This window comes from Marmota marmota, unplaced genomic scaffold (assembly GCF_001458135.2).
Source record: "Marmota marmota marmota unplaced genomic scaffold, marMar, whole genome shotgun sequence".
NCBI lineage: Eukaryota > Metazoa > Chordata > Mammalia > Rodentia > Sciuridae > Marmota > Marmota marmota.
The window spans coordinates 9,942,401-9,965,781 of NW_026000108.1; the positions used below are offsets into that span (position 1 = coordinate 9,942,401).

Here is a 23,381-nt window from a genome sequence, read left to right on the forward strand (position 1 = left end):
TGTGCTTTCTCTCATAATCAGAAGCTAGAGAGGAAAAAAGAAAAACAGGTGGGGGTGGGTCTCCTGAAAATCAAAGGGAGATAGATGATTAGAGAAAAGGGACCAAGGGGTTGGAAGCAGGGAGGTGGAGGGGGATACTGGGGAGTAATATTGTCTAAATTATATTGTTATATTGAGTGCATGTACAAATATGCAACAAAAATCCTATCAATATGAACAACTATAATGAACCAATAAAAAATATGGAAAAAGTCTTTCTGAGATGTTAACAAAGGGTCTTCTAGCCACACCCTACTTTGTTGCCCAGAAACTGTATTACTGCCATGAAATTGATCTTCACCCTATGGCATTTCTTACTTTGAGTATCTTTTGTTTGATGGACAGACCTACCTGAAATAGGCTTTTGTTAAAATAAGTACCAAATTCTATTTCAGTTTTCTATTGTCAGGAACTTTGCAAAATATAGTGCATTAAAACAACAATCATTTTATAATAGCTCATGACTTAGTGGTTTAGAAATCCAGGCAGGAATGGGGTACATTGTTCTTCAGACATGATATTTATGGGCATCATTTCTCTCATGTGACTAGTGTCTTGGTGGGGGTGGCTAGAAGGCTAGAAGTAGCTGCCAACATGAAATCTCAAGGTCTCCTCACATGGTTTTGTCAGCAGAGGAGCTGGACTTCATAAAGGGTGGCTTTAGACTCCAAGATTATTCAGGCCCAAGCTACCAGTCCTTTCAAAGATGAGACCCAGAGCTAGCATTGCATCATTCCTGCCCCACTCCTGTCATTCCAAGCAGTCCCTGGCTGGCCTTTATCCAAGGGCAGGCAGATTACAGAGTCTCAGGTTTCATTAATCCATCAAGCTATATAAAATGGAGAGAATAAGGTTGGCTGTAGTGAACTAAGCCCTCAACCCCCATGATATGGTGTCAGTACATAATACTTGCTTTATTACTAAATAAAGAATAAGAAGTATGAATATGTGATTTTTAGTTTTGGAGATGAAGAACAGAAAAAAAAATGGTTTTAAAAGCTGAAAGGAGGAGGACGTTTGAATAGAAGGACATAGACAAACTTCCTCCTACAATTCACTTGTATATTTTTACCAGGTACTTGAATTAGTTGACAAAATTTAAAATTATTTTCTATTATTTTTCTAAAATAATTATATCCCAGTAATCTAATAGGCAACTTCATGAATTTGGCAGTGTTATTATTCTGAAATAAATAACAAAAGACTTCACCAGGAATCTTCTTATTCTCTGTCTCAGGATAATCTCAGTAAATCTCCTGTCCCTGAAAATTGGGAAAAGTCAATACCATAGTTTCTAGAAGAAAATTGACTAAGACAAAAAGTCCATATACCTTTTGTTTTTTAATTTAGTATTTTCCATGCTTCAAAAGTGTTGTTAAGCTGGGTCTTGGGGTGCATAACTGTGATCCCAGATATTCTGGACACTGAGTTAAGAGGGTCACAGTTCAAGGCCAACCTTGGAAAATTAGTGAAGTCCTGCTTCAAAATAAAATACAAAAGGGCTGAGAATGTGGGGCTATAATTCAGTGGTAGAGCACTTGCTTAGCATGCATGAGGCTCTGGGTTAGATCTCCAGTACACACACATGCGCGCGCACCACATACACACACACACACACACACACGTGTTAAGTTGCATGCCAGTTTTATAAATGAACACCAGCATGACACCACTGATAAGATTTGTGTGGTATTATGCCTTTGATAGATGATTTTCCATATGTAGTTTTATTTTATCTTCATAACATCTGTGTGGTTTCATTGTACAAGGATTACTATTATCTACATTTTCCAAAGAAAGAACATGATGTTCCGATGAAATAAGTACTTAGCTCAAGGTTATGTGGTTACTAAGGCTCAGAGCTGGTTTTCCTGTTCTAAACTCTGAGCTCTTTCTCTGCCCTTGGTACTCATCTTCAAAACCTTTAAAAGACCACATCCAGAGTACAGAACAGAAATAGAACAGCCAAGGTCAATCTGAATCTGAAAAATAGTGTTACATTTGATATTCCGCAAGAATGAGCATAATTCTGGTATGTCTGGTAGCAGCAGTGTTTATCAACTACTTCTACATCAGGAAACAGTGTCTTTCTTGCAGCAAACAATCAACATAAAAGAACTCCTGTTCAGTAATATCTCAATGAGTGTGCTGCAAATCTCCCTCTGTGGGAACAGAAACATTATCCAGGCAGTGCCAATGTGTAGGTAATCTGAACTTTTCCAAGTCATAAACTGTCAGCTATTCAAGGCCTATCATGAGTTTTAATAGGAAGGAAACTGAGACCAGCAGAGAGATTACATAGCCACATTCCACCACACTGGAGACTCAGCTGCTTCTCTGTACAGACCGATAAGACAATGCACTTACTCTGAATAGACTCCATGCATGGACCTGCTCCTTTGGCTTCCAGCGATATGGCTTATATAATTAGGTGAGTCATTGGGATGAGTCAAGGGAGTTGTGATCTTAGTCCAAAGTTGTCTGTGGGGCCAATAACTCATACCACCTCTGAGGATCAGCAAACTGTTTTGAGTGTTGAATAAATGCCATTTTCCAAAGTGTGATGCCCATTTCACTTTTTGCACTTAAGCCAATACTAATGGAGACAATTCTAAAAGTTTTAAGCTTGGAGAGCCAATTCCTTTATTTTAATATAGATTAGAATAAAAATAATGCATCTTATCTATGCCAAGATTTCACTGATAAAATTGCTTGGGATAAAACTAAAGTAGGTAATGAAATTGTTTCAAGTTACTCAATTGAAAGGAAAGCAAAAATTAAATGATAATATAAGGAGTATATATACATGTGAAATTCTTAGAGATGGGGAAGCAACGACTGAGCCAGAAGATTCCTTTCTGTTTGAAAAATGTTATAATTACTTTTTCTTTAGAAGACAAGAAAACCAATAAAGAAACATGTAAACAATTTTACTAATAGTAATAGCTACTATTAATAAAAATGGTGAAACTAAGTAAATATTTTCTCTAATAAACAACTATTCAGAGAAGTAAACTAATTTGCCAAGAACACACAATAATATGTACCGTAATATGTAGCTCAGGATTCAAAGCCAAGTTCTCCACAGCAGTAAAGTCCATGCTATTCCACAGGATGTCATAGAATGTGATGGGTGAAGGCCGGCAGCTCCAATTAGCTGCTTGGCCCCATCATTTTATAGTTGTAAGACTGTGAGCATTTTGCTGGTCTTTCCTCTGCCTTGGTTTCCCCATCTGTAAGTAATAATGATTATAGTAGTACCAGGTTCATAGGAGTCACCTAAGGAGGAAACAAGACATCCTCACAAGCATGTCTCACTACACCTGAGGCACAAGGACGTCTCATTAATACCCACACTGCTGCTCTTACTTCTGCCCTCCACATTGCTGGCTTTCTCCCCTTACAGGTGAACTTCCAGATTACACCTTTGCTAGCATTTGCGCAATGCTGACTCTTGTATAAATCATTTTCCAACCTATGTCTTTCTTTTGGGGGAAGCTTTCTCCTGCCTTTTAACCATCTAGGTTTATGTACCTCATTTCCTACGGGATCGAATTGCATCTCACTGGTCTCTGCATCTTCAAAATGCTTTTGAAGCATCAAATGTCATCTTTTTTAGGCTTTCTGTTCCCATCTTGTCCTCCCTTTTCCTCACATCATGAAGGGTATCATCTGCCATGTATTGTGGGCTTCTGGCACCATCTCAAATGACCCTTGTAGTTACAACTGGCATGGTCATCTGCATCACCACCTGGAGATGCTAATGGGAGGAAGGGGGTGACAGAGCCAAGTGGCTCCACAATGCACAACTTCAACTAGCCCAGTACATTGTCCACTTATAATTCACTATGGTTTGAAATTCTGGTGATCTTCGGCTTTCCAAGGATTCATTCAGGATCTGTCTACTTTATTAGGGATTATCTTCATACTACCTCTGTTCTTCCATTGAGGATACTTCTGGTTTGGATTTCCAGAAACATCATTTTCCATCTTTAAATATAATCTGGCAGAGAATTCTCCCAGGACACCTTCTGGGCAGAAGAAAATATTTGTTTTGTTTAAAAGTGGTGTCCTTGTTCCAGATGAACACAGATTCCCTTTAACAGGATTAATCTGTTTTCTAGTTCATTCTTGATGTTTGAAATGTGTTGGGTGGTTATCAGATCACAAACTGTCAGGAAGGGTCTCCAAAACTCGCTGAGCCATGATCCTCAAGCACATTTCAAACAAACCCTCAAGCTTTGGAAGAAAATTCACTACATAGAAGCCAAGCTTCCCAAAACTCCCTGTAGTTTTAAGGCTTTCAAAGAAACCTGGTATGTTGAGGTAGCATCAATCCCTCCAGCAAAATATCTGATCTGATATAACTTTTTATGATTTTATGATTCAGTTCAGTGGAGAACATTTCCATGAGGAGAGTTCTGAGTTATATGTCTGCTCCTATTATGGTTTTGCTGGCAATTAAGTTTTCTCAGTTTGCCGATGACAGGGAGGGCCATTTTAAGCAAGTCTTTCTTCCTCAGGAGTCTTGGCCTTAAAACATCAATTGTTATTACAAATAACACATGTGAGCTATTCACGTTGCATCTTATCATCATATGGGAGAACAGCCACCCCTAAATCAGCATCAACCGGGGAGCCTAGTGCCCTTTCTTCTCTCTTTCTCTTCAGGTTTTCTGCTTTGATGAATTTCTCTCAGGAGCCTCAATTATCTGTAAATGCCCTGTGATATTTGCAGTGGAGGGGCAGGGATAACAAAACTAAAGTTTAAAGGTAGGCATGGGAGAAGAGAGGAGACAGGGAGGGATATCGGGGACTTATTGCAATGTGTCTGACATTACTTTGAACCCTGGTGTGATTCAGTGTGGGGCATTGTTGACCACACACACTGACTTCTCTACTCACTCCATCTCTAGCTCACTCTCCAGGAAAACTGACCCTCCTGGCTGTACAGAGTGAAATCTGAGATAAGGTTTGCTTCCTGGGTGTGAACATTTGGATGATTTTGTTTTTTTCTCTTTGTACATTTTGTGCTGCACAAATGTCTTTAATTGAAAAATGCATTGTTGTGTGAATAGGCCACAATGGACCCCATTATTCTGTGTAATTAATATGCACTAATAAAAAATGCATTGTTTTTCAAGTTCTTATAGTTCAAAATAGCAGTAATGATCTGAAGAGCTGTGTTACACTTGGGGTCTCCAGAAGCATTTTCTGAGACGGAGTTTTGTTCGCAGAGTGCCCTAGGGAAGAGCTGTGAGCCTCAGTGTACCCACGAGGAAGCCTGGAGCTGAAATGGTCATCAAAGTTGTCACACATGAAGGTTCAATGATCAACCTTTTTTTATCCTTGCTGATCAGGTGTATGTGGCCCAGCCCCGAACGCTGTGAGGCTTCGAGCAAGAGGACTCTACTTGGCTAAGGCTATTTTGTTAGGGCCAGAAGTTGAAGGCTGCATACTGAGCACTCCTTGAAGCTGAGGCAAAAGCAGCTCCTTCAATCGGATCTGAGTGGCATGAGGGCCTGCTTTGTGTTCTCAGCCATCAGACAGGACCCTGAGCTTAGAGGAGCTCATGTTGGCTTCAGTAGCCTACTACTGCTGTCCTGAAATTCACAATAATCACAAAGTAGGAGTCTGTGTTTTTGTTTTGCACAGGACCCTATAAAATAGATGATTGGTCCTTGGGGGTACATCTCTGTGTCCATCCTAGTTCCTATTCCCTGAAATTCTGATGTCTCCTTCTAGGGTCGTCCAGTCATCAAAGATGCACTTCTAGAATGAAACAGGGTTAGTGCATGCTGCCCCACAGCTGTGCTGATGCAGATTAAAAACCTTGAGATCCTCTGAAACAGAATTTAAACACCCATATAATTTAGCTAGTTAGGTCTAAGTACATGTAATTAGAAGTTTCTAAGTGAAATGAGACAACTGAGTCAAAATAAAGTGGAATGGATTTTTTTTCCTTTTTGTTGCAACTTTCTTTTTTGTACATTTATTATAGTGGTTAATGTGGAATAGATTCTGGACTGATTCGTTTGTCTCATTATTTTTTTATGTCCATTTTTCTTAGATTGTTGGGAACAGAAGCAGAATTGGAGTAGATTACTAGGATTGGAGCTCTCCGAGTCCTATATTTTGAAAAGGAAGACTTTGAGGCCTTGCAAGGACATTACCCAAGGTCACACAGGTGCTTGGGGCTAACCCATGAACTAGAAATAAGTTATCTTAATTTACACTAAGTTATTTTTTCACTATGTTTGAGGGTGTTTCTCAATATGTCATTTCACTGATGATCCTGTCATTGATCATCTGATGGGAGGTATTTGGGTTCATGCTTACTTTCACAGTAGTTTAGAGATTTTCTAATGAATCAAGTCTAAATTAAAACATGTGTACCCAACTAAGACAGTAGATTTAAAGAGGGGATTCCCCAAGCTGCAGACAATATCATTACTCCACTGAGCTGGAGTTTTCAATTGCTGCACCTAGGAGCTTCTATTCTGATGGACACAATGAATTTACTTCAAGATATTACCACTTTCTCTTTGTAGAATACTCTTTAAAGAACTGTACAACAGAAAGTCTGATTATAAGGCCACAGAATCAGCCTGTGGCTGTATTTTTCACATCTAGTAACTTTGAATATAATATCCCTCCACAATGAAAATCTTCATGAAAATTTAGAGGGCAAAAATTGTGATTTTGCTTTCATAGACAAAATGTGTGGATGGAAGGCTAACAGTTTGAAATAAAGCCAAGAAGCAAAGTGATGTCAAATATCGCTATTGGGGTTCGTTGAAAAATGATATATCCAGACCAATGATTCTTTCCTAGAAGCTAAAATAAATCTGGAACAATGGAATATGATCTTGGATTCAGGCCACAAATGGCCACAGAGTTTTGAGTAGCCAATAAAAAGTCAAAGTAAACTCTGTCTCTAGCATTTCAAAATTACCGGCAGCCTCGGGTGCCATTGGTATGTTATTCTTATAATGTTTAAAAATTTAGTCTCTCCTAAGTATCTTGACTGTAGCTATTCTTATCTGCCTACATCTTAAACTGGAGGAGAAAAAAAGGAATACTAATTTCTGCCTATGCTCAAGATTCTAGTAATACAACAAAGAAGGTTAATTAGATCCATGAAACAGAATGGATGTTTCTTAGTTACCTTCCCTGAGTCCTTTTCTTGCTTTTACTTTTGTAAACTTTTACCAACCAAATTTCAGCTAGTGCAGGGTGCATTTCTCCTACATCCACGGGTGATACTCTATTAGCCAGAAGTAATCAACACATCCATGCTTCTTGACAAAGCAATTGAGTCAGACGTGGGTTCATAACCCAGGTTAGAGTCTGTGTCATGCTGTGCTTCTGCAAGAAGGCAGCTGCCTACTCTCTAGTCCCAAGGTGGGAGGATACCAGGCTCAGAGTCATCTCGCCACCAGGAGATGACCCAGGCTTTGAGGAAGGTAATGGAAGAGAGGCAGACCTGGTAAAGTAAGTATAGATGACAGAGTCTGAGCCCTCTGGACCAAAGTGAACTTTTCCTTATTTAGTTATACAGGCAGGACTTCAGGGACTCAGGACAGAGACTCAGGACTTCATTCCATTTCTGGATATTTCCCCCCACTTTCCCCACACAGTTCTTCCACACTGTTGAGTCTTGTTCTTCCTCCCCACACATCCCCTTCTCGACAAGTATGGACTGCAGGGTTCCCTACTTATACAGAAACTCCAGTTGTGGCAATCCATTTGGGCTTGCTTCTTCAGGATAACACCAAGCAATCCCTCTTGGGTGGAAGGTCAGTGCAGGGTCCTTGAAGCCACATTGTGTGTCTGGAAGCATAGGGTACCTACCATTTCTACAGCTGCTCAAGAAATATAGAAGTTTGGCTACCCTTGTTTTCAGCCTCTCTAAAGAGAGAATAATTGGATCAAATAGGCACATGGGTCCCAGCGGTCAAGCATCAGTCCTTCTAAGCGAATGGTAAAAGTGACATGGAATAAAGAAAGTGATGAGCAGGGGGAGACATGGGACCTTCCTGGAAGCTTAACTTAGAGATATTTCCATGGTTTTACAATGGTATCACCTTTCCCAAAAGAGAGAGGTCCTCAGTTTAGGAATCTTGACTACCATAATATTAATACATTGAAAACTTGTGATACTCTTGAGTTGTTTGGGGTAAAAGACAGAGGCCTCAGTTGTCTTTAACCCCTCTCTGAAATTAACAACTGAGCAAGCCAGCCAAACAAACAGGAAATAGGCTTTCATCTGCTCATTCTGGTAACTGATGGAGAACCCCTTCTCTAGACTGTTTTAGAAGGACCTCCACAGCAGAACCCCACCTTAGCAAATGAATATTCTGAGGCTCAGGCACCTCCTTACACTTAACTGAGCGTCAGCTGAGCCCAGTGTCAGGAGAAACAATAACCTGGCCTTCACCTAGTGTTCCTGCCCTGTAAACATGTGGTCATGCTCTATACAGGAATCACCCACTTGCAAAATCTGATTGAATACCTTCTGTATGTTGCAACCTGTGCCAGTCAGGAAGTCAATTACACATTTTGTGAATATTGACTTGTTTTACTTTCACTGGAAATATGAAGAGAGCTCAATGTATTCTAGGCTTTACATTTTACAATTCTATACTTTTTCTAAGCAGAGGTCCAGTATCAGGGCTTTCAGAGAATCCTGATTCATAGCTGAGAGAGGTCCAGGACTATCTTTTAATTCCTTCATGCTGAACAAATTATAATGACTTACCTATTATCATATTTATCTTCATGAATGGATACATTATTACAAAAATCTTTTTGTTCTCTTCAGGTGATTTAGAAGCAAACAGGGGCATACAGTTTATGGTCCAAACTCCTCAAGACCTCTCTTCACTAGATTCCATCCTGGAACTCTGGTTCATCAAGATGGACTTTCACTGTGGTTCATGATTTTGGCTCTCTTTACATACTAGTGACTCCCAAATCCAAGAGCCGTTCCCAAGCTCTAGATCCCTATGTCCAAACATATCCCAGATTCTTCCAGCTACATATCACACTGAGACAACTCAATAATTTAGAACCCTTATTTTTCTTGCAAATTTTGCTTCTCTATTCCCTAGGCGTTTAGTGTTTCTAATTGCCTAAGCTAGAAAAACAAACTTTCCCCATTCTCCCAACACCCTGCCCCTATATCAATTGGTTATTAAGGGCTATTAAGAGTTATCAAAGGTTTCTTAATTGTAACACTAATTTATTTTCTTGTTTCAGTCCCCAGGATCTACTTGTGACCTTACTACTGCCTCATTGTACTTCCATTGGACCATTCTCTTGTTAATCCACAATTTCCTCATAATTCTCCTTCCAAATTAATTATGTTACTTCTATTCTTAAAAATATTTTAATACTTAACCATTGCTTACTAGATAGAGTTCAGATTCCCAAGTCTTATATTCTGGATTCTCTAAATCAGATTCTAACATACACCTCTAACTTGATGACTGGAACTTCTCTTAAAATACAATATTATCTGACCAAAACAAACAACTATCTAATTCTGTAAATGGCATAGGCCTTCATGGGTTTTACTGGATTCTCCTTCCCCAATTTCTTATTCATCACAATTTTATCTATCAATGTCCACAAATGTCCACAATTAAATATCTAATCTTTCGCCATCATCATTCCAAACGGAGCTAACCCCAGTTTCTTTGAGTCGATAGCCCTTTCTTCATGCCTACCCTATAGCATTTCTTACATGAGACAGTCATTAAACTTTTTCTTCCAATGTACACTTTAATTAAGAATACCACTAGGCATGCAACAATCAACTCTTAAATAATAATGTGTCCTCTAAGAAGGTTGGAGTCATGATTTATCCTCTTTGACATCACAAATGCTCTGCATAGAGAAGGCAACTCAATAGTGATTAAATAAAAGAATGTGAAAATAAAGTCATGAATATTGAAAGAAGTTTTAAAATTAGAAACCTAAATGTTGGGTCTACATATTACCAGTGCAAATATCTCATTTAAAGTGAAAGAAATAGAAGTTCAAAATGGTGATGCCTAAAGAAAAAAGAGAAGAGGTTCCCACAGTTAGCTGGGAGCAGAGGAGACATGACTCGAGTGTGTGGGTGCTCTGGATCCTGATGTAACACTTATTATTCAACTAGCTTTCCTCGATAGCTCTGAGTCCCTCAGACTTACTTAGGAGACATGCAAAAACAATACTGATGTTTATTTTTCAATATAAAATAGGTAAATTCAGTCATTCTAAACCTTGCCTGGGATTCAGTACAATTAAGTCCTAATGCTGGGATCCACACCTAGGAGGTACTAATGGCCATGTGTTGTTCAAAAAAGTTGCAACTAAAAGTTGATAAGTATCATTTGCTGGTGCATGTCTCATGATCAGGGGAGCCTCCTAAGGGCAGAGGTTTCTGTATTATTCCTCTCTGCATTTCTAATGCCTAAAGTCAAGTACAGTTGAACAGTAAGGCCTCAGAAAATGTTTAGTGAATATAAGAGAAAGAAATAAATTGATTTTTATATGCCAAGAATTGATTTTGAAATTTTTTATGCACTACTTAATTTGTATTTTATAATCATTGTATAGAATAGGCCTCAACTGTGTATTTTGTAGTTGAAGATACCAAGGTCCAGAGGGTGAAGATGCTGCTGGGAAACTCAGAATTAATCAGTATGAGAACAGGGGATATTCTTTTCCCATTTGTGAAATGAGAAGGTGAGAAAAGTTTAAAAACAAAATAAAATTAATATGTACACACACATACACATGCACACGCACCTATACATTTATACATACATGCATACCTAAAGTAAGAAATATATGCATGCTTTGCTGATCAAAAGGTATATTTTTTTTCTAGAAATTTAAAGTAGCATTATGCATTATTTAGTTTGCTTATAAAATTGTCATGATTGACATTTTTATGGCTGAGAAAAGTAATAGAAAATTTCTGAAAAGAATGTTAGATGACTTTTAAAAGATTTTTTGTTCCTTTCCCTTCCTCCAGAAATAACCAAAGCCCTTAAGAAATATTTCCAAAATAATCCCAAATTTATTATTTTTCCTTCTGGGCTTTTACGTCTCTAGGACTAGATAGCCACCAAGGTCTAATCAAGCAATAAAAATTTTATGGTTGTAATAAAGTGCAGAATAGAATATCAAGAGCCAAAAATATATGCTCCAGAAACCATGTATGAAGAAGAGTCAGGAAGGAAAAAAGATAATTATTTCCTAAAGTGACAAAGGCAGGCTTCCTGGAGGACATGGGACATGAGCTGTAGCATTGTGGTAGATATATGGGAGGGGCCCTTTTGTTTTCTTTTGTTTTGCCTGTTTAGTACCTATTTCCCAATTTTTTTTTTGACATCTATACCCTGCCCCATCCCACTTTCTCCACCTCATACCCTCAATCCATGGGATTTGGCCAATCAGAATTGCATAGTTTTATTCAAGGTAAATTAACAAATTCTCGTCAATAAAAGAAAACATGAGACTTTTGCCGAATCACTCCTCTACAGGAGGAGCTAAGCAGGTAGGATGCAATCTAGAACTGTGTATGTCATTTTGACAATTCATGGAGAGAAACTAAGGGATGGAGACCAAAACACAAATTTCTAATATGATTTAATGAGCCTCTGGATCCATCCATGGCTGAGGGAACTAAACATTGTCATGAACCTTCTCTTCACTATTATCAATCACAAATTGCTTTTACAGTCCAAGGCAGTTTGGGAGGTTTCTGTTTCTTACAACCCAAAGAATCTGAACTAATACAAATATAAATGAAACTTGGATTAGGATGGGTGGGGAAATACAATGAAGACATTCCAAATGAAACGCCATCTATCATGAATGAGCAAGGGCCAGATGTAGGAACAGGTGGTATAATAGGAAAAGAGTGTTGATAATACATTGGGCAAGAGTGTGATATAAATATTTGTGATGGTCAGATGGAGCCAGCAGATGGAAAGCTTTAAAACACACTGATGGAAGCCAATGATGTCCAAGAGTCACTAAAGATTTTCCAGCAGTAGCCATAGAAAAAAAGATAAACTTATATCTGTACAGCATTTCACAACTTTCACAGTGATTACTCAGGCATTATCTGATTTGATCATCTACAAAGACATCAATATTTTTATATCTATTCTACAGATTGGGGTGCTAGGTTTGGAGTGGTGATATAAAACACATTGGTTCATATTTCTCTTGGTTAGAATCTTCCATGATCTCCTCATTATTCTTAGAATAAATTCAAACTCCTTACCAGAGAATGCAATTCCCTGCATGATTTAACACCTCATTTTTTTCTAGTTTTATCTCACTACACCCCCTACCTTCTTCACAGCGCTCCAAGATATTGTGTGGTCTTCCATTGCTTCAAAAAGCACCAAGCCTGTCAGGACTTAGGGTCTTAATTCATGCAGTTGCCCTGCCTGGAATCATTTCCCCAATCTTCTTTATCCAACTAATACTGTATGTCATGGTCTGAATGTGTATCCAAAAAGTTCATGTGTTAGAACCTTAATTCCCAAAGTAGCAGTGTTGGGAGGCAAGTCCTAATGGGAGAATTCCACCCTCATGAATGCATTAAGACCATCCTTGCAAATGAGGGTTAGTTCTCATGCTAGCGGCTTTGTAATAAAAAACATCCTTTCCATACACACTCACTTACCCTTCCTCTTTTCTGTCACAAGATAACACAGCATGAAAGCCCTTTAGAGACATTGTCACTCAATACCTTTGAACTGCTCAGTCTTCATAATCATAAGCCAAACAACCTTATAATCTTTATAAATTTTCCCAGTCTGTATACTTTGCTATAGACACAGAAAGTGAACTAAAGCAATACACATACCTAGGCTCTCATTTTTCCTTGATCAGTCCTCATTACCATGTAAAGTAGGAACCACTACTGTAATTTCTAATAACACTAAGAATATTTCCCTCGAAGTATGGTAATTTGCAATTGTATGTTAACTATTATAATTATTGTTCAATGTGGTCTATTCCATTAGTCTGTAGTTCCTGTGAGATACGATAGCTAGCACATTTCTTTTTGGTTCTTAACTATGTACCCAGAACTGCAGACATTGATCCACAGTGACCCTGAATCAAAGTTATCAGGTGCATTAAAGAATATACAAATGAATAGACCTTTTACCTTCTGAATCATAAAAGGTAAATACATCAAGTTAAAATATTTAGTCGTATCTGCTAGAATCGTTTTAAAGATCAAATAAGATAATATTTGACAAAAGTGAGTGATATTTTTCCAAAGACAAAACTCAAATATCTGTCATTCCTCCTTTAAATTATGTTTATTACTGCCACCTGCAGAAAGAAAGTTTGTTAAATTCCTTTCTCTTTTCCTACTTTCAGGAAAACCACGGGGTCTCCCACATTACAGGGAAGATACTGTTCCTACTTAAAGTAGACAGGCCAGAAGAGTTACCTTCCAACGGTAGGAAAGCAATGTCAAGATTATCAATATCATTGTCATTGTCATCCTTGGCAGTTTCTTAGCATTTACGACATGTCAGACAGTGTTCCACATGCTTTACGCGCACCTATTAATCTTCACAATACCCCTATAGAAAGAGTTGCTCTTCTTGTCCAGATTTTCATATAGAGAGGTTAACACATGTGCCTTAGATCACAGAGTCAGAAAAGAGTTAAAACCAATCCAAAAATCTAGTCTCTGGAGCTGTGCCCTGATCCACCTCGGCACAGCACCTGCTCCATCACCACTTACCTACACTAGCAGAGGAAGCCAGAAAGACGTGCCATGTGTCCATGCCAGATGGGTACATACCCCTCAAGTTACCAGGCAGAGAAGAGGGGTCACACAGGAATTCTGCTGCATAGTTTCCCTGAGCTTCTCTTATCCCTTAAGGAACCCATGTATCGAGGAAAATTCCAATGGTTTTCAGGGCACCTGCCAAGGCAGGGACAGTGACCTGTCAATAGAGCTGGAGAATGGACTACCAGGACAAGGAGCTGGATGGGGATGTTGCAGGGATTGGAGTTTGCAGCCAGTAGGTGCCAAAGTGAGGCTGAGGAAGCTAGAAACACCCCCAGGATTCTGAGCAAACAGAAGACCAGATCAAGACTTACAGGACTAACACGCTTCAGCCATTCTGGGGATCTCTATGGGGACTATTAAATTGCATTTGTCTTCCTTGAGTGTTGAGTCAATCTGTAAATAAGATAAAAGCAATGAAAAACTAGATTTTAGCTTCTGTAACACACACACACATATACAGTGAAATTAATTTAAATAATATATATTAACCCAGATATTCAAAATATTATCACTTCAGCATGCAATCAATATAAACATTATTAAATAGATTTATATTCCTTTTCTCACACAAAGCCATTGAAATCTGATACATATTTTATATTTATAGCTTGTGTCAATTTGGATTAGTCAAATTACCTTTGAATAATGACATAATTTTGTTAACTAGAAAAGTTTATCTCATAGTAATCTCTAGAAGAAACTCCATGGCTCATTTGAAGGTTTACATAAAATGTGAACTAAAAACAGGATTTGACAATTCCAGGTGAGAAAGGTGAGAATAAAAATATTCAAATTTTTCACTTAGTTGGAACTAAGTTCTAATAGTCTAATAGATTTGTGAGTAGGACAATGTACGACATTTGTAAAGAGAATGCTAGCTATGAATCTTAGGGCTGGATGAATTCCACAGTTATTTATCAGCATCCACAGAGTACAAAGCATTATCCAAAGACCAGAATGGAGAAGGCAAATACACCTGAAAAATGCATGACAGTGTCCTCAAAATCTCAGGACTCTCCTCTAGAAATTGAAACAACAGATTATCAGATCTGGATAGTGGCCCCAGACACTGTAGGTAGCTGGAGACTATAAAACAAGTCGTTGTGCAAATATTAACGTGGCTATAAATATTACCCAATTTGCAAATTCTTCTAGTTTTGCTCTGATAAATATAATCGGAATTTCAGATAACTTTTCTGAAGGGCAACCATCAGTTTATGCCAGAAGCACCATTTTCTACTTTCCTAACTTCTCACATAATAAATGTTTCATTATTATTTCAATATTTATTTTAAATTTCAGCCTGTTTTGTTAATAATCCACAGCTTGACTAGATAATATCATCAGCCCTCTCACTTTCTGGTGAGACCATTTTTCACCGAATTTTAGGTTCTCACATAGGAATCTGTGGCTAGTGGCTACTGTATAGACAGGTTAAAAGTACTGTGAACTAAATTTAGATTGGACTTAATATTACTTCTCTAGATACTGATGCATAAAATTTAGGAGGGAGATTAGAGCAGGCATACAGCAAATAAAGAAACTATATTTTGTCATCATATCTGAGTTACCTTGTGGGTTAGTTTCAGATCCATTAACTTGTCCATATTTATAAAGCACTTAAAATAGTGAGTGCCTGGTACAAAATAGGAACCCAAGAAGAGTGAACTATTTTTGTTATCATTATAATTAATAGCAGGGACGGAATGGAGAACCAGGTCTCCTTACTTCTAACCAAATGTCCTTTCCACAATCCCAGGGGGCCTCTCATGTTAGCAATACATTTATACTAAGAATACAATGTCATGGGTGGCTGCCAGCATTATTAAAACTTGCACACTGGATTCCTGGTGCTGTAAGATCTGAGTTGTTTCAAATCACCTGCTTGCAAAACGAAGTACTGGAAAACAAAGCAATTTCGTTTCCCTGGACTGACCTTTAAAACATAAATGCTGCTTCTACTATGCAGACCTGGCTGCTAAGCACCCTGTTGTTCTTATTAAAGATGCAAGATCCTCCTTGCTAGCAGGAAGCACTGGATGCCTGTCATGGATGAAAGTCGGTGTTGGGAGCCTGCATTTTTATGGGAATGTACTTCCATCAATGAAAAGATTTAATGAAGCCATGCTTGAGCTACATTCCCACTAATGAATCAACTGAGAAAATAGAAGCTAAAAATATTTCATAACTATCTTTTAGTAACATCCTCAGAACTGACAACTGGAAAATGCATTTTCTTGAAATGACATCATCTTGGGAACAACTATAGTATTCAAATCAAAGCCATATGATTACATAGAGGGAGGGGAAATAGTGAATGGTTCAGGGACCTTATTAAGCCTCTTTCCCACCCAGGACACACTTGCTGTCCCTCCTCACTAAACATTTTTAAAGGTCTCTCAGGAAATCTTTCCTCATGTTAATAATCCCCTAAATGTCAGGGACAGGTTAAAATGCTTAATACAGATGTGACAGAATCACAGATAGTCAGAATAGGACTCTTGCCCATACTCCTCCATAAACAATGTTCAAATTCATAATTACTTACTCTGAGAAGCACACATGCAGGGGATGGGTGTGGACTACATCAAAGAGCTGTTTGCAATAGCACCACACACACACACACACACCAAAAAACAAACAAACAGTGATTTCATTTATTCACTTATCACTTTGCAGTTAGCTTTCTACTATGGGTCAGGTACTGTGCCAGATACTAAGGATAGAAGACAAATGAGTCCTGCCTTCATGGAGCTTATGATCTTGTAAAGGAGAAGGAAAACATCCACCAAATACTTGCATAGAAACTCACTTAACAATTTAAATAGACTGACATTTTATGCCAGAACCTGTAATCAGTACTGAACATACGTTATATTAAAATTTTTTGCTATGGGAAGTAAACATCAAATTTCTGCTACAGTAACTAGTACAAAGGAGCAAAGAACATGGAGTTAAGATATCACATGAGGAAGCTTTAACCAACTTGAAAAGTCAGGAGGTGACGAATGAGCAGGGACATTCCGGTGAAGGTTTAACAGCCAGTTCTACGGGGGGAAAGTGTGATGCATATTGTTCATGTTCACATCACTACAATGAACTATTTGATGCAATTCACGTATAAAGAAAAAAGGTTTATTCTGTTCAAACTTTGGAACTTTCCTTCAAGATCAGGGAAGCCCATTGCTTTGGTTTTCTGGTGAGGAAAACTAATGGCAATGATGGAGACCATGTGTCAGAGAAAACTGTTCACATCACAAGCCAGGAAGCAGAGAAAGACTAGAAAACTGGGGACCCCAAATCCCTTTCAAGGGTTTTCTTAAGGATCTGTCCTTGGGTCCCACTTTCAAGGTTTCCACCATCTCCCAATATTATCTCCTTATAACACAAAGAATCATGGGGGACACTCACCCAAATCATAGCAGTGGGGTTTGCTCATTTTCATGATGTAAATAAATACTCCTACCATGCCTGATTTGGGGCTACTTACATGTCATTGAAAGTGCAGATGAAAAGAGATGTGCATAGTCAGACCTCCTCATGGATGGAATCTAGCTTCCAGTCAGCACAGTAATAAGTCAATATCTGACCAATGAACACAGGCAGCAAGTTGAGTGGACTTGACTATTAAGGCAATCACAGCAAAATATCACTGACTCAGTGGTAGCACTAGACACTGATTTTCTCATAGTTCTGGAGGCTGGAATACCAAGATCAAGGGGCCAGCAGGGTAGGTTTCTGGCAAGGACACTCCTCTTGGTTTGTAGACAGCCATTTTCTCCCTGAGACCTAACATGACCACACCCCTGCCCATGCTTTTGTGGAGGGAGAGAGATTTCTGGTGTCCTTTCCTCTTTTTATAAAGACATTAGTTGTTAGGTTGCTGATTTTTTTTAATATTAATTACCTCCCTAAATGGCCTGTTTCCAAATGCTATCATGTTGGGGTTTAGGTCTTCAACTTATTTCATAAAAAAACAATTCAGTCCAACACAGATATCAACACAGTTCCCTTTTGCCCAGTGAGGGTATGAACAAGTCTTCTGACCCAGGGGTTTCAACCTTCAGATTATAGGTGGGGATAGAAATGTCCTTAGAGTCATTATTACCAGGAATGCATCCAGGCATGAATGCACACCCGGAATCTACCTGAAGAAGAATGTGTTGCCTGGACAAATAGAAAACAATCCAATAAAGTTACTAATAAGTTCATTGTACTTTTGTTCACAAATTATTTTACCAATAAGAAAATGTAAGTAATTTATCTTAGAAATAAAACATGGAGCCTTTCTGCCCTTAGATGCCTGCGAGAAAGCATCCTAAAGCCTCTCTTCCTATTGTCCCCATGTCTTAATCAGAGTCCCCTAAAGAGCAGAACAGTTGAGGAAGCTCTTCCTGGGAGAGCTGAGCTTTGAAACAGCCGATGAGGGTCTGAGAAGCCATTTTGAGCTCTGGGGAACACTCACGCACTGTGTGGAAATGAGACACCCAAACACCAAGTGCTCCAGGGGCTTTGGGCCTGTCACTTATGTCACTGGGGAGAAGTGGATGAGCCATGAATGCAAGACCACACAAGGTGGATGGAAAAGATGTGGAACCAAAGAGCTGTCTCCAGAGAGGATTCCCAAAGACCAGGGGCCCACTTAACTGAGAAAAAGATCTTTGCTGGTGGCATTAAAGAAGTCACTGAAGAACATCACCTACAAGACTATTTTGAACAGCAGGGGAAAATTGAAGTCATTGAAATCATGACTGACTGAGGCAACGGAAAGAAGAGGGGCTTTGCTTCTATAACTTTTGACGCCCAGGACTCCCTGGATAAGATTGTCATTCAGAAATACCACAGTGTGAACGGCCACAGCTGTGGAGTGAGGAAAGCCCTGTCAAAGCAGGAGATGGCTAGTGTGGCGAGCCAGCCCTGGGCCGTGTGTGTGAGCTGTGAGCATTTTGAGCACACACAGCGGACTGGACTGACGATGCTGCTCCGTCTGGGCTGTGCACATGTGTCCCTTTCGCTTGCTCTGCCCTTGATCATCACACAGCACATGAGATGGGCGTGGCCTTCTAAGATGTCAGTCAATCTGCTGACAGCAAGACATCAGGAAGCCAGACTCAACCCTCTGAAACCTTACCCCTTGCCTCATTTGAATATCTTCTCCTCATTAAAACCCAGGTTTGAGGCGCGCTCTCTCTCTTTCTTGCCTGTCTTGCCCCCCGCCCTCCGTTGTGGGAGCTGTGGCTGAGGAGCAAACACTGAACCCAAAGAAAAGATACTTTCTGTGTCTGTGTCTTTATTTATTCCCCAAATTCACTTGGAGTGACCCTGACTGGTCTAGTCGTGTGCTGTGACAGGCTAGGGCTCCATCTAGCCAAAGAGATCAAATCAGCACTGGAAACTCGGGTAGTGGTCATGAAGGTGGTTTTGGTGAAAGTGACAATTTTGGTCATGGAGGAAGCTTCAGTGGTCATGGTGGCTTTGGTGGCAGCCATGGTGGGGATGCATATGGTAGCAACAGGAATGGCTACAGTGGATTTGGTAATGACAGTGGTTATAGAGAAGGTGGCCCTGGTTACTCAGGAGGAAGCAGAGGCTATAGAAGTGGTGCACATGATAATGGAAGCCAGGGCAGTGGCTCTGGTGGGAGTGGCAGCTGTAACAACAGAGGAGCCAGGGGAGTCTTTGGCAGCGGTAGTGGAAGCAAATTTGGAGGGGAGGGAAGCTACAATGATTTTGGCAACTACAACAATCAGACATCAGATTTTGGACCCATGAAGGGCGGAAACTTTGGAGTCAGAAGCTCTGGACCTGAAGGCAGTGGAGATCAATACTTAGCCAAACCATGAAACCAAGGTGGCTACGGCGGTTCCGGCAGCAGCAGTAGCTACGGCATGGCCGAAGGTTTTAACTAAACTGCCAGGAAACAAAGCTTAGCAGCAGAGGAGAGCCAGGGAAGCTGCAGGTTTCAACACATTTGTGAACTCAGCCACCCACAGTGGTGGCAGGGTTGAGCTGCTACAAAGAGTCATGGTTTAGACAATATTCAGAGTATGGGCAAAAAAACTCGAGGACTATATTTGTGACTAATTGTATAACAGGTTATTTTAGATTCTGTTCTGTGGAAAGTATGACACATTCCAACCAAGGGTTTTAGGGTAGACCTTTTCTTTTGCACCCAATCTAAATGTAATAGTCTGATCATGGTGCTGAATAAATGTGTCTTTTTTAAAAAAAGAAATAAAACATGGAAGCTGTGTACCTTGGAAATAAATGAGTTTTTCTGATTCTGAAGGGGAGAGAAGATGTCCCAGAGGAAGATCCAATATACAGCATACTCAGATGGACAGGGGCTGTGTAGGCAGATCACAATCTTCTTGGAATCGACATTGGGTTGAGGGTATTGGCCTAGGACCATGTATGGAGGGGTCTCTAGTATGTGTTCCTCTAGTTAAATCAGGGTTTTTACCACAGTCTGCAAACTGGAATGTGATTTGAGAGAAGCTGCTTTTTGGAGGGATCTATTATAATATTGAAGATGAAATTTAGCAGCCAAGATACAGGAGTGTTGTTGGTTTTCAGGCTGTTCCAGTAGTTCTGAAATATAGTTAGACCTTACCAGGAGAGATGCAAAATGTGGGTCAGAATTGGAGTGATTCCTCCCACATATTTGTCTGCATACATGTGGACACGTGGTCTTTTCTCTCCAGACTACTTAACATAAAGATAATGAATATTGAAAAGATGCACTAATTTTTACACCAACAAAAATGGGTTACATAAATAATAAGTCAATGTCTCTTTTTTGCTTTGGGGTCCCTGTACATGAACACACATGTATAATTAAGATTCTACGTTATAATTTTTACTGAATAGCCTTTGGAAGAATCTGCATTTTATTTTGTTTATTTATTCTAGACTGGTCAAACTCAGGGCCAATGGTTTAGAGTTCAGGGGTGGGAGGAATCACATTTGCAAATGAAGGATTTGGAACAGATAAATGCGACTTCAAGTTAAACAATGACTGGTTTCCCCTCATTTTTAGAAGTTTAGAATTAGTTTGTCTTAACATTTGGAATTTAAATCTGTGTGTGACAGACAAAAGTAAATAATGTCAAGAGTGGAGCAAATTCTAATAGTTAAGATGTCAATTTCTGTATTGGTTTTTGCATAATGTTCAGTACATCTACACAAAGTCAAACCTTGAGAAGAGCATTCTTAAAGCACCCTGTTGCATGATCTTGTCCTCACCGGACGCTGTGGCCCACTTGCCTTCTTAAGCTCCCATCTTTAAAAGAAAGCATGGTGGACATGGGGGAGGCTTGTTGAACATGACCAAGTCCACAAACTAGAAAGAAGCTTGTGTTCAGCTTCCACGGCACAACGTAAGAACACCTTGGTAGCATTTACGTGCATTCCACTATGACTTTCTCATATCAGTTCAATGAAGTAACGCTAAGTTTCCTGCTTTTAGAGATGAAAGATCTGAAATGTTACTTTCCTGAAAGAAAGCCAGAGGTGGTGCCGGAGGGATGTAGACTTTTCTCAGTCTGACTCCTGAGCCTGGACTTGAACCAGACTGCCCCATTTGTTTTCTTCTTCATTGTTCCCACGTACACTCACACCCGGGGTCCTCTCCTCTGTCTCCTGGGCTTTCATGGAGTGAGGGCTCATGTTCCACCTCTCACTCAAGATGGCCATCCAGCTATCAGGGGACCATAGCAACCACTTCTACCTCGCCCTCCACCAAACCAGACTTTACAAATACTAACGCCATTAGGCCTTTGGTCAGTACTTCACTGCCTGATACAACTCAAAGATTTCCATATTTGCTTTAGGAGACTTTCACACCTACTATTCTACAGTCCCTTCAGTTCACAATGTATGTTCTAGAAACACACGCCTTGAGCACTTGGCAAATGATATTTTCCCACGGACCCCAGAAAGATGGAAGGAACATTAAGAGCTGCCCAAATCTTCAAAAGAACAATATGTTTACAAAATATTCATCTTGAGATGCATTTGCATAATAGAAGGAAAGATAGGACACCCATCCTTCTGTGAGGCAGACTAGCTTTCTTGATTTCCATCATTTGACATGTCAGCTCGGAACTTTGAAGTTACATAGAAGGAATCAAATTGTTTCTACACAACTTTATATCACCAAATATTCAAAGTAAAATTTCATATGCTTTATTTTAATGTTTATATTTAGACATAACTTAGTGTATCTGTGAGCTCTTTGAATAAGAAGAGACAGCATGGCACACAAAAAACAGAGAGAGCTCAGAAAAAGTAATAAATTCCATATTGTTCAGTAGTGTCTTCTAAAACAATGGTTCTCAAGCTTCTTATATTGTTACCCCACTAAAAAGTACATTTCACATGGTGGCCCAGTATTCACACACCATATATACCCACACACATATGCATATCTATGTTCTATGCACACATGTGTATTTACACGTGTATACAGAAATGCTGTACACCTGCATATTTACATCATTTACCATCTGCAATGAACTAGCATGTTTTCTTTTCTATTTTTTTTTAATTTATTGTAGATGCTGGCCTTGACTCTCAAGTTTCTTTCAGAACCTGCTAATGGTCACAACCATCTACTTCAAAAACACTGTTTCACATGAACTCATTTCAATCATGTTCCCTTTAGCACAAGACTCAGGAACTAAACCAGATTCCCATCACACTGTATCTGTAATAAAAAATAAATAAATAAGTAGCTGGTCCCACGTGATCAAGCATCACATGGCAAAATTGTGAAGCACAATGAGGTGCCAAAGCACCCTAATTATCAGGATAGGGACCAGGTGAGGGCTGAAGGGAACACAATAAACAGCTTTACCAGCAAAGGCTTCAGCTCAGAGTGGACCAACCAGGTCAACCTCTGCTTGTGGTCTGAATTCTAGCAAAAGGTTTCAGTTTCTCAGAAATGTGGCCTCTTAAACCACAAGAAAGCTTAAGACCTCTTGATCTGATCATGTCTATACTGTACCCGGATGCACCCATGAAGCGGTTCTGTTCATTGAACAGGCTTGTAATGAGCACCTACTACACTCCAGACACTGGCGTAGTGCTCAGTGAGCAAAACAGATGCGGTATCTATTTTGTCCAAGAATAGAAGGCATGTTTCTGGTGCTCTGATTGTTATGTTTCTGCCATAATATTTGCTTCAAGAGCCATTTGTCTGTTGTAATATTTATTTTAGAGAAAGTTTTGATAAAAACGAACCAACACTCTCTGACTATAACTGGTCAGATTAAATCTTACAGTCCACAGAGGGAAACCAAACTGCCACCTCAGCCCAGCAATGCAGGCTTCCAAGATGTGGCTCTCCCATCAACCATGCTGCTTTCTGCTCTGTCCCCCTTGGAAATCTGGGCTAAAGTGGAAGCTCACAGATTAGGAGTAAGAAGGTTAGAATATGAATCCCAGATAAATCAATTACTTTCTCCAGGACCCTAGTTTCCTTCAGCATACATGTGCATAGGGAATCCAATCA

At 39.5% G+C, this 23,381-nt stretch overlaps 1 pseudogene; it reads left to right on the plus strand.

The window, feature by feature from the left end:
• Nucleotides 1-18,211: 18,211 nt before the first annotated feature.
• On the plus strand, nucleotides 18,212-19,776 carry LOC107139004 (annotated as a pseudogene).
• The last annotated feature ends 3,605 nt before the right edge of the window (nucleotides 19,777-23,381 follow it).